This window comes from Lissotriton helveticus, chromosome 11 (assembly GCF_964261635.1).
Source record: "Lissotriton helveticus chromosome 11, aLisHel1.1, whole genome shotgun sequence".
Classification (NCBI taxonomy): Eukaryota; Metazoa; Chordata; class Amphibia; order Caudata; family Salamandridae; genus Lissotriton; species Lissotriton helveticus.
Window position 1 is genome coordinate 626,348,061 of NC_136072.1, and position 16,168 is coordinate 626,364,228.

At 45.3% G+C, this 16,168-nt stretch overlaps 1 long non-coding RNA gene across 1 annotated transcript in view; it reads right to left on the reverse strand.

Moving 5' to 3' along the window:
* Positions 1-496: 496 nt before the first annotated feature.
* LOC144791015 (uncharacterized) overlaps positions 497-16,168 on the reverse strand; it is a 39,201-nt gene continuing 23,529 nt past the window's right edge. The window contains exon 2 of the long non-coding RNA XR_013602273.1: positions 497-1,436. This is a non-coding gene — a long non-coding RNA (uncharacterized LOC144791015). The remainder of the gene's footprint in view (positions 1,437-16,168) is intronic.

Here is a 16,168-nt window from a genome sequence, read left to right on the forward strand (position 1 = left end):
ATGAATTTTTTGACCATTGGATTTTAGCAACTGAATATATTTATCAATAAAGAACACCCTTTACGATTATAAGGATCATCTGGACCTGCTTTTTCAACCAACTATCACAGATATATGATGCTCTAATGAACTCTAATGTAATGTATAAGTAATGAGTGCTAATTCCAATTTTCTTTCATACAAGAAGAGTACTGGTATATCTCATGCTGAATTACTGTAGGGTTGCATCTTTCTCCTTTGGCGGTCCACGTAATATACAGTTGAAGGTGCTGGCCTGGTATGGTGTTTCTTATTTCAGTGACAGTACTGGAGACCCAAGGAGAAGGATGATAAGAAGAGATGCTGCAGCAGAATAGGGAAAACGGACCTGACCCTCAGTAACAAGCAGCTGGAGTGGCCATGTTGAGGCCAGGCTGGACTTCAATGCATCTCACTGTCAAAATGAGCACGTGTGGTAAGGTGGCAAATATCATATTTCCAATTAAAGGAATCGACATTCTCACTTGTTCCCAAGTTTGAATGAATTTTACGCATTTTATTTGTTTTAAGGTCTAACGAAAACATGGAGATGAAACATCACAAGAACACATCAAAATCTGTTCATGACTAACTAAGATGAATATGTGTGTGAGCCTGAGGCGGCACAATACAGATAAATGTTGTTAAGACAAGGATAAAGAGATAACAGTATGAATATATGAAAATACACATAGCTAAACTTTAAACGTGGTCTAATATAAAGGTAGTGCACTAAAAGCTTATTTTACGACTAATTTTACTAATTTCTAATACAAATAAACACTAAGATGAGGTGACTACCAATCTAATTTGGCGATGTGAATAATTTGATATATTGATTTCTAGGTGAAGTATCTTAATTCAGTTGCAGAGTACTGCAGGGCGGATATGGAGCTAAAGTGCTTCAAAGGCCCCAGTCATAGGGATGGAGGCGACTGTCTGAAAACATACTTAGGAAATAATGTTTAAAATATGTATGATGACTGGGGAAAAAGGAGTTATTGGATGGACTTTGCTGAGCTTGTTGCTTGTACTTTCAGATATCTTGCCACTGATGGTGGCAAGGTGCGGATAATAGAGATTTGCCATTTGATGCCTCCCACAGTAAACTGAACAGACCAGTTTATTAATATATCCTCATATCTTCTGACATTGCCTTCAGTTTTCATCATTTATTACTTCAAGGTTATGTAGGGTAGGGATTATTTGCAGTATAGCTGTAGTACATCTGGCTGTTGTAGTCCTGGTGCAACTGTTGATTCTCCACATGCTTGTCCATGACAGCCTTTAGCACTTGCCCCCTGGCAGTCCAAGAATCATAAGAATGCTTGACTTGTTCAGGATTCCAAGTTTCTCAAAAGTTTCAGCATCGTCTTGAAGTGGCTTGTTTGCAAACACGAGGCGAATGTCTCCAATGTCTGCAGAAAACACAAGGACACGATTAACAGGCCAATAAATATACAAGAATCTGAAAGTGAGAACCAATCAATAGAAAGAGAAAACATTGCACACTGTACGTTCTATACTATATATGAGAACTTGAATGGGTGGCTTTGCATATATACATATGTTATGCCTGTTTTAATTATACATGCACTATGCTTCAATGATACATTGGCTATGGTGGCGCATATGCTTGTGCATGTTTGAGGCCACTAGCAAAGGCAAATACATTGATGTATGGGTCGTGTTACACTTCAACATTTATTCATAAAAAACGAATCTACTGACTTTTAACTTCATAAATGCTACCCTCATCATATTTCAACAGTGTTTCATTGGCCCCTGAATATTTTAGCAAGGCCACTGGCAATAGTCTGAGGGCACCACATAGGCTCACCATTTATGGGCAATGGTTAGAGGCCATTATCTGTGTTTAGTAGATAGGTGCATCAAGTAGGAACTGCAGCACGATATCACAACCTGGATTTGTTACACCTGTGTGGTACTGACAGAGAACAGCCATACTGGTGTCAACCCACGGTCCATCAAGAAGTAATGCTAGTGCGTACAGCTGCGTCTACATTTGTTGGATCTGTGAGGTAAGTACAGAATGTGGCCAGAGGTCATAGCACATTTTCACAATATATATTTCATATTAAGGAGATGAAACTGAATAACATATCAACACCCCATCCACTTTCTTCTCCTTTAACAAATATCATAAAAATTGTAATAGCTTATCGCAAAGAAACTTCAAATAAGCATTTTAAAATATTTATGCCAAAAAACATGTATTTTTGTTCTTGTATTAAAGCTATGTTCACCATATTTGCATGTGTATATGAAAAATATATCTATAGTACAATTGTCACCCTTCTTACTATGCTCTATTTATTGGCAGACTTCATTAACTCTCACAAATCAACATATACAAAGGTAAACATGCTTACAGAGAAATGTCATGCAGTCACAAGCTGTCAAAGGTGGAAGTTCTCAGGCACACACACACACACCATATATCCATGCTCAAATACAGTCGCAGGGCTGAACAGTTCAGGGGTATCATCCAAACAGATACACAGAGGAACATGTGCCAAAGTGCAGCAAAGCAGCACATAGAAGAGGCTTATTTACAAACCCATTGCTCTGCCGGTTCGTCACTTTTTTTGATGCATCAGCGGCACAATGGGCTTGCCTATTTTCACAAGGCCAAGTAAAGTCACCTTGCGTGACTTTTCATAACCTTGCAAATATGGCCCTTTTCACGCATTACTCTGCTCTCCATGGGTGTTGCTGAGGGTGTTCCCATGCAACATCCATGGAACCTGACGCATTCCCAGATTTACAACATTTTATAAAGCTAGGAATGCATCAGAATCCTATGCCTTCCCAGGGGAGGCATCGGAATGGTCCTACGAGGAGAAAAACGTTTATTTCTCCTCGTTTTTTCCTCTTTCTAGCATGCTACATTCTGCAGGATGCATAGAAATAGGGAAATGCCATTAATGATTAATTTTGAGAAAGAAGGTGCCCCTTCCTGCACAAAAACAATCATTCCGCAGCCAGGCACCCTTGCAAAATGATGCAAGGGTGCCTGCATTGGCGCATGGCAGCCAACTGTGCTCCAGTGCAGGGGAAAGCACAGGGTTGAGTCGTATTGTTGTTAATATTATGCAAACCTGTGCTTTGAAAATGACACTTTACGGTGCAGTAAATGGCTTGCGGCGCAGCGCTGCATCCTTTACTTGTAGACAAAGCCCCTAATTGTTATGTGTGGAGCCATCATTAAATTAGTAGGTGCATTGGCACAGTGACCCACTAGTGCGAGGGACTCCCTGTGCACCAATTATGGCTGTCTACGTGACTGGGTTCAGGGACCTATATTCATTGCTTGCATTAAGGCCTTTCACCCCTTGCATCGACACTGGCAGAGGAACAGGTGCAAACCGACAACACACATTCAGACACACATATATTCACACATGATGGGTACCACTGAAATACACAAACATGAATTTATACATTGATGACTAAAAGAATGCATGCATGTGGGTGGATAAATTGATGCTTAAATGGAGGGATGTGGTATACATGGTTGTTCTAGATTGATGGAGAGGTATGATGTATGTGACAAGATAGGAGTAGATCAAAAAAGGGGACATTGTTCCTGGTATAGGGTGCAATATGTCACTCAACCTCAAACGAGGGAGGGTAAATTCTTGCCTCTTAATCGCCCTAAGGGCTTTTTTAGTGCTCCTCGTCGGGCCGGCGCTGCAATGTCCGACGGGCCCCCGAAATGTCCCTTTAGCGGAGATGTTTTAAAGAGAAAAGCCGTTTGGTGAGTGTGGGTGTGTGGGGGGGAGAGAGAGGGGGATCCAGAAAAAGGTTGTGGTGAAGTGCGTGCGGAGGTGGTTAAAATTACCTAAGGGTGTCCACTAATGGGATATTTATTGGTGTGGTACCCCTGGTAGGTTAAAAAACCAAAGGGTTAGTGAGTCCCAATTAGGCGTAATGTGCTAATGTAACTAAACACAAGAGTTACATTGGCACATTACGCCTAATTGTGACTCACTAACTCTTTGGTTTTTTAACCTACCAAGGGTACCACACCAATAAATATCTCCGCTAAAGAGACCCTTCGGGGGCCCGTCGGACATTGCAGCGCCGGCCCGATGAGGAGCACTAAAAAAGCCAGATGATGAAGCATGACATCCTTTGGGGTGTGTGAGGGCGATTAAGAGGCAAGAATTTACCCTCCCCTTCGGGATCGGATTCTTGATACGGGGATGAACCTCTGCCTCTCTCTCTTTTTTCACCCTCTCTTTCTCTACCCCTCCCCTATCCTAGTCTTTACCTCCTCTTTTGAGGTTGGGTGACATATCGCACCCTATACCAAGAACAGTGTCCCATTGTTTTATCTAATCACTATTTTGACGAGCACGGACACTGGACCAGAACAAGCTCCAGATCCCTCCCCTCTTTTTGTTGACTCACAAGATAGGAGTAGCCCAAAAAGTAAAATGCCCTGCACTTTGAACCAAAGCTCTGATGGCACCGATCAAGCTAAACGAGAGCCCACTTCTTTCCTCCAAGACCTCTCTTGTCTATTCCATCCAAACATCTATCCATTCATCCTTTCACCCTTCCATCCCTTGCTGAAATCTACCATTTTACCTCTACCTTCTGTCCTCCATTCATGTTGTGGTATTGGCCAATCCATCCAACCTCTGAGATTTCCATTTCCCCTGTCATCCAGTCACCCACCCACCCTCTGAAATTTCTATTTATTCTGCCATTCTTTTATCCACCTATCCATCCATCCGCCCTCCCAGATTTCCATTTATTCTGCCATCCTGTCACCCACCCATACGTTCCGACACTCATGCGTCCTTTCAGCTGTCAATCCATCCTTTCACCCACTCATCCATCTATTCTTTCACCAAACCATCCATCATTTTACCCGCCCAGACACCCTTTCACCCAGTACATCTATTCTTTCATCCACCCATCCTTTTACCCTCTCATACACCCACTCATCTGCGCATCCTTCTTTCCCTTTTTTTAATCAACCTATCTTTATTTCTTCCTCATTGTGTTAATGATCGGCACCAGGCTTTTTTAGGATGCGAATAATGGTGGCCGCTTTATAGGGGGTGGGGACAGTGCCCAGTCTAAGGGAGTCATTAAGAAGGGTAAGGGGGGGCAGGTAGCAATCTGAAAAGATCTTGCGTAAAACGTGGGCTGGGCAGGAGTCGGCAGGGGATCCTGACTTGACACGGGCTAACAGGGGGAGGAGGGTTTCTTTGGTCTTTGGTTAGTGGAGTGGTGTGGCTCACTGGTTAGAGGCGGCAGACCCGGAAGTAGAGAACAGCCCGGGACCAGGGTTCAATTCCCGACGCGGCAGGGTGGTGGACCAGGGTCAGCGGACTCGATAATTCTCGCCTTGGTGCCTACTCTAACCTGGGATCACACTCAGCAACTCTGGGCATTAGCTTGCCTCATCTCTACAACGGCCCACCACATTCGCCGGGGATGCCTGGTTTCACCTTGGAGATACCCAGTAGGGACCATCTCACAGGGATAGCCAGGACGGGTTCCCCAGCGGTCTACAGCGCCACGACGCCTCAGGGCAGCAGTGCGCTTTACAAGACACATACATTTACATTTACATTTACAATTATAAGCTTCTGCCTTCGAATTTGCAGAAAGAAGAGGTCCATAAAGAACTCCACCCCTGCTTTTTAAATTTTTTTTATTTTAAGTTGAAAGTTCTTGATAAAGCGCACTGCGACCAAGCGTCTTCCTGGCGCTAAGGTGGAGGACTAGGGAGAATGGAGTTGTACCATGAGGACATCAACCGGAGTACGCTTGGGAAAACAGAAAGGTCTTAAGGGCCTTACAAAATTGTAAGTAAGCTGGGATAGATCTGATGTACAGAGAAAGGCTGTTCCAGAAGCGGGGGGCTAATACCAAGAATCTAGTGCCTCCAGTTTTGGATCTGCGGAAGCGCGGGACATTGAGAAGGGACTAATTGGAGGAGCGGAGGGCACGATTGGGAGTGTAGGGACTAATGAGGGAATTAATGAAAGCCGGGGCAGTGCGGGCACGAGCCATGAAGGCCAGACAACCCATCTTGAAGAGAGATCTCTGGCAAATGGGGAGCCAGTGGAGGGATTTCAAAACAGGAGTGATGTGAAGGGACTTAGGGAGGTGATGGATAAGACGGGCGGCCTGATTCTGAATAGCCTGGAGACGGCGTAATTCGTAGGCCGGGATGCCCACGTAGAGGCTATTCCCATAATCCAGGCGGGAGAGAATCGTACCCAAAATGATAAGTTTGAGAGCATCGGAAGAAAAAAAACGGGACACTTTCCGGATAATCCGGAGGGAGAGGAAACAGGAAGAAACAACTGAGCTAATCTGGGCGTGCATAGAGAGGTCCCGACTGACTTTAATGCCCAAGGTCTTTGTAGAGGCCGCCGGTACGGGCGGGGGGCCGAATGTAGAGGGCCAAAAGGCGGCCGACCAAGGGGAGGTGGTGGGGCCAGTCAGGACCAACTCAGTCTTGTCCAGATTGAGTTTCAGTTGATTGTGGTTCATCCACTCAGAGATGAAAACTAGTGGAATTTAGGTAGGGAGTGCAAAGGAGAGGAAAGATCAAATACTAACTGGAGGTCATCCGCATAATTGTACATGGAGACCCACATGTCAAGAAGAGAAAGTATAAGAGGGTGAATGTAAAGATTAAAAAGAAGAGGGGATAGGGAAGAGCCTTGGGGGACCCCACAAGGAACCAAGCGGGTGGGGGCAGTAAAGCCAGACAGGTGGACCGCCTGAGTCCGTTCTTTAAGAAAGGAGGTGAGCCAAGAGAGGGCAGTGCCCCGAACGCCCGCTGCGCAGACATGGCCGAGAAGAATGGAGTGGTCGACCGTGTCAAACGCAGCGGACAGATCAAGGAGCACCAAGGCTTGGGGTAGATTGGAATCAGCCTTGCTCTTTAGCTCGTCTAGAACGGACAGGACCACTGACTCAGTAGAGTGGGCCGGGTGGAATCCCGCTTGATGAGAGGCCAAGAGATGGTTGTCCTCAATGAAGGTGGAAAGGCAGGTTGTGATATAGCTCTCCAAGATCTTCCCAAGGTAGGGGAAACCTTTATTGCACTTTTGATAAACATACACGGCCAGAAGCCTACAACCCTGGGGCCGGCTGCGAGGATTAGACTTGATTTAAGTAGGATTTACACAGCTCTCCACCCCTGCTTTAGCTGTTAAAGCGGGGGCCATGGCTATATGTATTTTTAATGTTACATACAAGACAGGCCTAGATGTATGCTAGAATGGTCAGTGTTTGAGCATTTAAATGCTTGAGTGTATACAGAACCTAGAAAGCAGGCTTACTTATTTGAGTGATGCAGCTAATATATGTGTGATTAATTGCCATGGTACCAAAACGATTTTTCTATTCTCTGTTACACACACTGTCCAAGAGCAGGACAGCTGAAATACATCTACAAGGAGAGATGTCCTTGTTTATTCTGTCTTAAAGAAAGAAAATTAGCAGTAAGCTTCTGTGTATAACTATTTTTTGAACAGGAAGCATTGTTCAATATTATGAGTAATAGAACAGGAGACAAGCGTTAGCCAACCCTTCTTCTCTCCATGCATAAGAGGTATATAAGATACTGGACCAGGGATGGGCTTAGACACACAGAGTGCTTGCCAGAGGGCATGCAGAAATGCAAAGTTCTGACTTCCGGGTGAATGGCACAATAAGGTATGTGGGGAGGTTTTATATAGCTCAACTTTTTTCATAATCTAATACAACTATGCTGTACGATAACTGGTTCTAATGTAGGTATAAAAACATTTGTCATTTGCAATGCCAATAGTTTCATCTCCAGCAAATGCAGGACCTATTGCATTGCAAATGCAATAGGTCTCACCTTTTTTAGAGTTAAAGCTATTGGTGTTGTAAATGGCAATGTCTTTTACCCATGTGTTTTGGAGTGTAGTGGATGTATGAACAGAGACACAGCTACAGCGCTGCCTAGATGACTTAGAATGAGGAATTACCACTGGCACCAGAGAAGCAGCTGCAGCACTGTCTAGAGGACTTAGAAAGAGGAATTACCACTGACACCAGAGAACCAGCTGCAGCACGTCCTAGAGGACTCAGAATGAGGAATTACCACTGGCAAAAGAGAAGCAGCTGCAGCACTCTCTAGAGGACTTACAATGAGGAATTACTGATGACATCAGAGAAATGGGTAGCAGCACTGTGCAGACGACTTAGAATGAGGAATTACTGATGAGACCAGAGAAGCAGGTAGCAGCACTGTCTTGAGGACTTAGAATGGGGATTTGCGACTGGGAACAGAAACACAGCTGCAGCAGAGCCTAGAGGACGTAGAATGTGGGATTACCAACGGGACCAGATTAGCTCTTCTATGTGATAATCTGGACCCCCTTGTCAGACATCTGGAGGAGTGAGAGGGTAAGATTTCAAGTAGAGGCCAGTCAGTAGAAAGATTTATGTTTTGACCAGACAATACCCATCCCTTTCTCTGGTCAGTAATGGATGAACCAGGCTCCCAGGTGCCAATGCACCATTCCAGGCCGCTGCAGGAAGCTGAGCAAGACACAGAATCTCTGTAAACCCAAGGACACAACAATGTGTTAATGTCCTGCCAGTTCAGGAGAAAACAAAATGTGTGCAGACAAGGACACTATTTATAAACCAACAGAAGAAATACACAGGTGTGAACATAGTGTATTTAACTTTTGCTTCAGCCAGTCAAAATGCTGGGATACTGCAAATGCAGCTCGACCTACAGAATCAGAGTAATGTGTAGAACACAGAATAGACAAACCACAGCTCCTCAACACTGCTCACATATCAAAATGCATATGTAGATTTCTAAAACTAAGCACTGATGAAAGCCAACCCTTTGCCTATCCCCAATATTTGAAAACAAAACTCTAGGCCCTTGTCCTTGGCACCATGTTGTACCTTATTACTGTTATGGAGATGAAAGAGACAAGCACTGGGAAGAAAAACAAATTACATGAAAGAAAAAGACGACAGCAACGTTTTGCACAAGATTAAAGCCCTAGACAGACAGACAGGAACAAGCATTTGCAATGCAATAGGTCTCGCCTTCATGCAAGTTTGCGCTATTGGCATTGTAAATGCATTGCCTTTTATTTATGTTTTCGGTTTTAAAACATAAATAAAATGTATTGTTATTCACAAATGCGAGACCTATTGCATAGCAATAAAGGGCCTTCTCGATCGCTTGTTAGATTGTACATATCAGAGGAAGAGACTGGCTGCGACGTCTTCAAAGTAGTGATAAATAGTGCAGTGAAGAAGATGTGCAAGTGCTGTAAATTACACAGACACAAAGAGTGAAGTGAGAGTTACATATGATCCGAGTTATAAACACTAACAAAGCGCTCCAACACCTTTCGCTCTGTGATTACACTGTTGCGGCTCAGGAGGAAGAGCGGGAGGTGGGGGGCTAGTTCCTGCCCTCTCCGTGATTTGAGTGTGCAGTGTGGCATTGCGTAATGTCATTGCTATTTTGGGACTAATAAAAAATACCACAGCTGTAGTAGGGCCCTAGCTTCACCTCCTGGTGCAGGGCAGGCTGTACTTTATGGCAGGCATGGAGGGAGTGAGGGATGGTCTCGACTACAGCTCCGTGGTATTGGTGGTGGTATCGGTTGTGGTATTGGTAGTGGTATTGGTATTGGCGGTGGTGGTATTGGATTGGTAGTGGTGGTATTGGATTGGTGGTGGGGGTGGTATTGGAGTGGTGGTGATGATATTGCAGTGGTGGTGGTAGTATTGGTGTTGGTGTTGGTATTATTATGGTGGTGGTGTTGGTGGGGGTGGTATTTGTGGTGGTATTGGTGGTGGTATCGGTTGTGGTATTGGTGGTGGTGGTATTGGCGGTGGTGGTATTGGTGGTGGTAGTGGTACTGGTGGTGGTGGTATTGGTGGTGGTATTGGCGGTGGTTGTGGTGGTATTTGGGGTTGTGGGGGTATTGGTGGTGGTGGTATTGGTGGAGGTGGTGGTGGTATTGATGGTGGTGGTATTGGTAGTGGTGGTATTGGTGAAGCTGGTGGTATTGGTGGTGTTATTAATCAAACAGGCTTTAAAAACAACTGGTCAGGTGGCTTTAGTACAGAGGACATGTAACAGGTGTGCTGTTGTCAGTTTCAGCCCATAAGCACAGGATTATGTGCTACCTGGAATTCACATGACTTAGGGCCAGATGTAGGTAGCCCAATACCGGTCAGATTCGGTAATTTACCAAATCGGTAATTTAGGGACCGATTCCTTAAAATACTGAATCGGTAAATTACCGAATCTGAAATGTAGGTAGCACTCAAATGAGTGCATTGCATAGTTAAGGATTCAGTATTTACCACCAAATAAAAGTTGGTGGTAAATATCAAAAACCTTTGAAAAAGCAAATTGTGCTTTTTCAAAAGTGCCATGTGGCAGACATACATGTATGTGTGCCACATGTGCACCCATGCACTATTCAGGGATGCAACAGGGTGTCAATGTGCCACCCTGCCACCCTTGAGAATGTTCCCCCTATTACCGATTCGATATTTACCAAATTGGTAATACTGAATGGCTTCCCATTCATTCCTATGGGCCTCCAGGCCCTTAGGAATGAATGGGAATTACCGAATCGGTAAATACCGAATCGGTAATACCGAATATTACTGATTCAGTAAAATTTACCGAATACTTACCTACATACCATTTACCGATTCTGAAATACCGAATCGGTAAAATTCGGTATTTTAGAATCGGTAATTGGAACTTACCGAACATCTGGCCCTTAATTTGCTAATCATTTCTAAATCCATTTTACTTGGGGGGTTGAAAAAGACACAAGATAATGCTGGTTTTAAGTGATTGAAAGCAGGCGCCCTTATTACGAGGACAGACATGATGCTTAAAAAAACACAAGCGGTTTCAGCTGAAGCAGCGCATGTCCGGCCTGCAGTAAGAGAAACTCAATCAAGTAACTAGTGCTTACAGACTAAATAACAGATCCTGTGTAACAACTGAAGTAAAAGGGCCAGTCGCCATGGGATAGAACAAATGAAGATAAGGCCTTACTAAGGAGGGACTAACAAGCCTATTAACGAATCCGAAGGCAGCATTTACGAAAGACAATGACACAAGCCAATGAAAAATATGGGAGGGGTGTGGGCGCAGCTTCTCTCCCATACTCTACTACAGCAGTCTCGCAGAGTGAGTAGCACATGCGCGCTGCTGCTAGGCTCGACCTAAAAACTCCTGTTGCATAGATAAGGTTTCAGAGTAAGCCGACCAGAGGAGACAGGGTATATGACATTAGCTTTGACACAATAATGCTTACTAATGAGGTGAAACCTTTGCATAGCTGGTGTCAACACATGCAAACACAATCAAACAATAAAGCAACACTGTCGGGCATGGCTAGTGCCCACAGATGATGGCGGCGATCCTCTGACTATCCCAGGTAGGCGACTGGTGAGCCAGCGCAAACAACCTACTAATGGTACTGTACGTTCTTCATTTCGCTAGCACAAACTCCTCTTGCTTTGGTGCGTGCCCCGATGTGAGCGTTTTCTCGCTCAGCAGCACGCAATGTTCCGCTTTCACCGCACTCGTCATTAGACGGCTCCGTCGATGCAACGCCCGCCATTTTGGTAACCAGCGAAACTTACCTCATCAGACGGATGACTCGACGGCGCCGCATCTGTTCATCACGGTTCGAACATGCTTCTGAGGTGTGAAGCTGTTTATTGCAGGTCTATCCCTGTTTTTCTCTACGTTATGTTCCTATTCCTGCTTCTTCATTACTTAGCGTCTTGCACGATGTAAGCAGCCTCCTGTCAGCAATATCTTCGGGGCATGTTTTTCACAGGCAAATTACTAGCCATATATTAAGTGTTAAGATCATTTTAATGACTTGCTCGTGCTTCTATCATTTTTTCAGAGAAAATAATTTTTTATGCGCCTTCTAAAGCTACACTCCGCTGAAAAGGTACTCTTTCACTTCTTTTTAGGTCTTGGCTAGCGTAGGCTGCACATGCGCAGTCTCACTTGCGAGATCTTATGTTTTTAGGGTACTTTCACTAGCGAGGGTTAAGCCCCGGCCCTCTTTTCCATTGGCTGGCGTAACCGTTCATGCTAAACGGTGGCCAGCCATTGGAAAAGAGGTCACAGTCACGTACTCTTTTCTCTTTTAGAGCCGTCCCATTCGGACGGACTTCCCCGACTTACTGCTGGCGTAAAAGGTTTCTTATCTTCTTTATGGGGCGAAACAGATGGCCCCATAAAGAAGATAAAAACTTTTACGCCAGCAGAAAATGGGACGGCTCTAAAAGAGAAATTTCTTTCATTTTAGTATAATCGCGGCACCCGCGCTTTACTTTTAAAATGTTATAAGTAAAGCGCGGGTGCCGCGATTATACCAAAATGAAAGAAATAGATGTTTTTTCTATTTCTTTCATTTTAGAAGGTAAAATCGTGAGGCTCCACTTGATCCTGCTTTCAGTTTTGGATCTGTTGAGATGTACGACGCCTCGTGTCTCAGACTCCACCTCCATCTTCTGACTACATGCCGAGCCACAAGAGGCGTGCCTTCTCGCGAGGAAGCAGGGCTAGTACTGAGCGTAACCAAGTGGCTTCCTTCTGCAACACTTCCCATTCGCCCAAGTGTTTGTGGCGGCTTCCTGGACCCGGATGGTGACTGGCAGCGGTAGGGCTGCAGTGGTGGTAGCGGCTACCACTGCCCCGCACGCCCCCGTGAGCTGGGAACACACAAGCACCACGGGGTCGCCCCAGCAGTGCTGTGAGGACGATGGCTGCTGTCGGGGGTCCTGGGGGCTTGGGCGGAGCATAAGAAGGTGGCGGCGGAGGGGGACAAGCAACCCTGTTGGAGCGGGACGGCTGCCTAAGCTGCGACGGAGAAGGGCTGTACAGCTTGAGCTACCACACGGCACTCAACACCATCTTCGCCGTCACCATCCGGGGCAGCGTCAAAGTCATCGATGGCACCTCGGGGGACTTGCTGCAGCAGGCCACGGGCCTGCGTAGTGTTTTGGGGCTACTTAGGGGGGGAGGGGGGTCTTGTCTCCATAACCACTCCACCTGCCTTTCTCCCTTGTCAGTTTCTGGCGGAAGGGGGTCTGCCTCTTATGGTCGCCAAGCAGGGAGTCTCTCTCGCCCCTTCCCTCCAGCTCACCCCGATCTGTTAGTACCGTCACTGTCTAACAAATATTTGTATTTTTTGCATATTAAATGACATGTAGTTATTTACAATAACATTACGTGGTCTTGCAACGTTCTATTGAAATTACATACACAAATTGGTGCTTACAAATACCTGGTGGCGGGACTGTATTTAAAATTCACCTCACAGATCTTCGTGTGCAGTGTACACAGCACCTCGCTCCTCAATGTCCTGCCGCAGAGGAAATGTCACTCGTCTTCATGGCGCTGTTGGACTCCCAGTAAGGACTGTGGCCACACAGAAAGGGGAAGGTGCGCCCTAGTCTCTCTTCGTCACCCTTTCCCCTTTCTTCTTACCTGTTCCTCCTCAATTCCGCTGCCCCTCTACTGTGTCCCTTCACCACACATTGTTACCCCGCCCTTGTCCTGTCTCCTCGTCTACTGTGTTTCTCCCACCTTTCTTGTGCTTTTTTTCTCCCTTGTCTACCATGTCTTTCTCTACCGTCAGAAGCCTTTTCTTTTCACCATTTATTAGCTTAAATCGCCAGCGCTTTTGCCCATGGTCCTTATTCCTATATTTTCAGCCCTGATTTACCCCCATCTATAACCTGACATCTCCCTTCTTCCCTCACCCCCTGTGCAAACCCCTTCCCTCTCAGACAGCCAGTACCTTGCGTCCGCCTCCCCCCCTCTTCCCTTACATTAACCCCTTCATCCCCTTCTCTCTTCCTCTAGCCTCTATTGTCCTCCCTCCCTCACACACATACTCTGCTCCTCAAGGTTGTCTTGGGGCACCCTGATGGTCCACCCGATCATGGGCTAAGATAGTAAGCGGCAGGGTCGGGGCTCGGTTGCACCAGATGAACAATAAATATCCCACGTCGGCACTTCCGGGTGTTTCCCCAGAGTGTGTCACTTGTTTGTTTACCAATCCCGTAGCTCCGATCTGCCAGCTCGGATCATACTATTCTGATGTGCGGGGTTTGTGGCACGTTTTAAATATCAATACACAGTGCTATTACAAACACGCAAATATTGCAAAGTAATCCAAAGGAGGCAGCAAGTGATGTAAATATGTGTTTGCCCGCCGAGCTCCGGACTCGTCGGCACCTGTAGTTTTTTTAGGTCTCTGGCGGTCTCGTGACGCAGGGTGTTTACCTCAGCACCCAGTGATGGAGCCCCGGGCGCACGTAAGCAAATGAGCTGTCAGCACCTCCACGGTGCCCAGGATGTTTCTTCACAAGTATTTTTTTACCTACATTGGCTCTTGGAATTATGCTCTGTGGCTCTGTGTATGTGTGGCTCTGTGTGTGTGGCTCTGTGTGTGTGCGTGGCTCTGTGTGTGGTTCTCTGTGTGTGTGGCTCTGTGTGTATGTTTGGCTCTGTGTATGTGTGGCTCTGTGTGTGTGTGGCTGTGTGTGTGTGTGTGTGGCTGTGTGTGTGTGTGTGTGTGGCTCTGTGTGTGTGGCTCTGTGTGTGTGTGTGTGTGTGGCTCTGTGTGTGAGTGTGGCTCTGTGTGTGTGTGGCTCTGTGTGTGTGTGTGTGTGGCTCTGTGTGTGTGTGTGCAAATGCAATAGGTCTCGCATTTGCGAGAGACTAAGCTATTGGCATTGTAAATGACAATGCCATTTATTTATCTGTTTTCAAAACCAACCCATAAATAAAAAGTTTGTCATTTACAATGCCAATAGCTCTAACTTTTTCTAAGGCGAGACCTATTGCAGTGTAAATGCTTGTTTATGTACCTGTTGTTTTTATTGATGGCTGCTCCTCTTTTATCATTATATATCCATTGACAACATTTTGCCACGTTACTCCAGCTCTCTCAGGTTTGAATCTGTTACAACGCACTTTTGAACTGAAAGTTTCAATCTGGTTTTCGTCTTGGTCGAAAGTGTTTGCTAATGGCAGACTCAATAGACTTATCGCCTAAAGCTGCTTCCTCATCAATCACCAGTATGCCCTCTACTGCAAACAAGTCACCCAGCAAAAGATTGAAGAAAGATCCTCCTTCTCCTCCTAAACAACCTTCATCGGTATCCTTGGACCTCCTGCTGGAAGAAATAAGAGCTCTTCACACTTTTGTTTATGAAACGAACTCTAACAGACATTTGGCCACTAATGGAGGAAAGGCTTACAATTGCGGAACAGAACATTCAGTCCATGGGCTCTTCTAAAACTAAAGTAGAGGCTCTTCATTCTCAAGTGTAAATGCTTCAGAGGCAGGTTGAAAACCTAGAAAATAGAAACAGGCGAAATAATCTTTTCATTTATGGTCTTCCGAGTGTTCAGAAGATCAGACCCCATCGCCTTCTTCAAATCTTTCCTTCAAAAACTTCTCAACTTACCAGAAGAAACTCCTCTGAACATCCAATGCGCTCATAGACTGGGCCCTCCATCTGCTACTTCTTCTTCCAATATGAGAAAACCAAGAGGAGTTATCTTGTACTTTCTAGAATACACAGATTTGCTCAGGGTTCTGGCAGCTGCTAGATCCATCAAATGCATTTATTGGTCAGGCAACTCATTATTTCTCTCACAGGACTATGCAAAGTCTACTGCTGACAGACGTAAAGAGTTCCTTGCTCCAAGACCACGTCTTCGCTCTATTTGAGCCCGTTTTGGCCTTTTTTACCCATGACTTTTTTAAAGTGACTTACAATAATAACACTACTACTTATGAAGACCCATTTAGGACTGAAAGGCTTACATAACTCCTGTATCGCAGAGACTATGGACACTTCTTTGCATATTAAGTAATTTGCTCTGTTGTTTTTCAAGATTCCAATTTGTCCTCTTAATTAATAAGTCCCTCTTATTTAACTATTGCTGATATTGCTTTTCATATTAAGAACTGTTGTTCGACGTTAATCTTTTTCATCCCTCCTTACAGGTTTTGCCCTTTGGTCATGTGAATCATCTGTCATACCTGTTGTTTGTGCTGCAGCATCCCCCTCT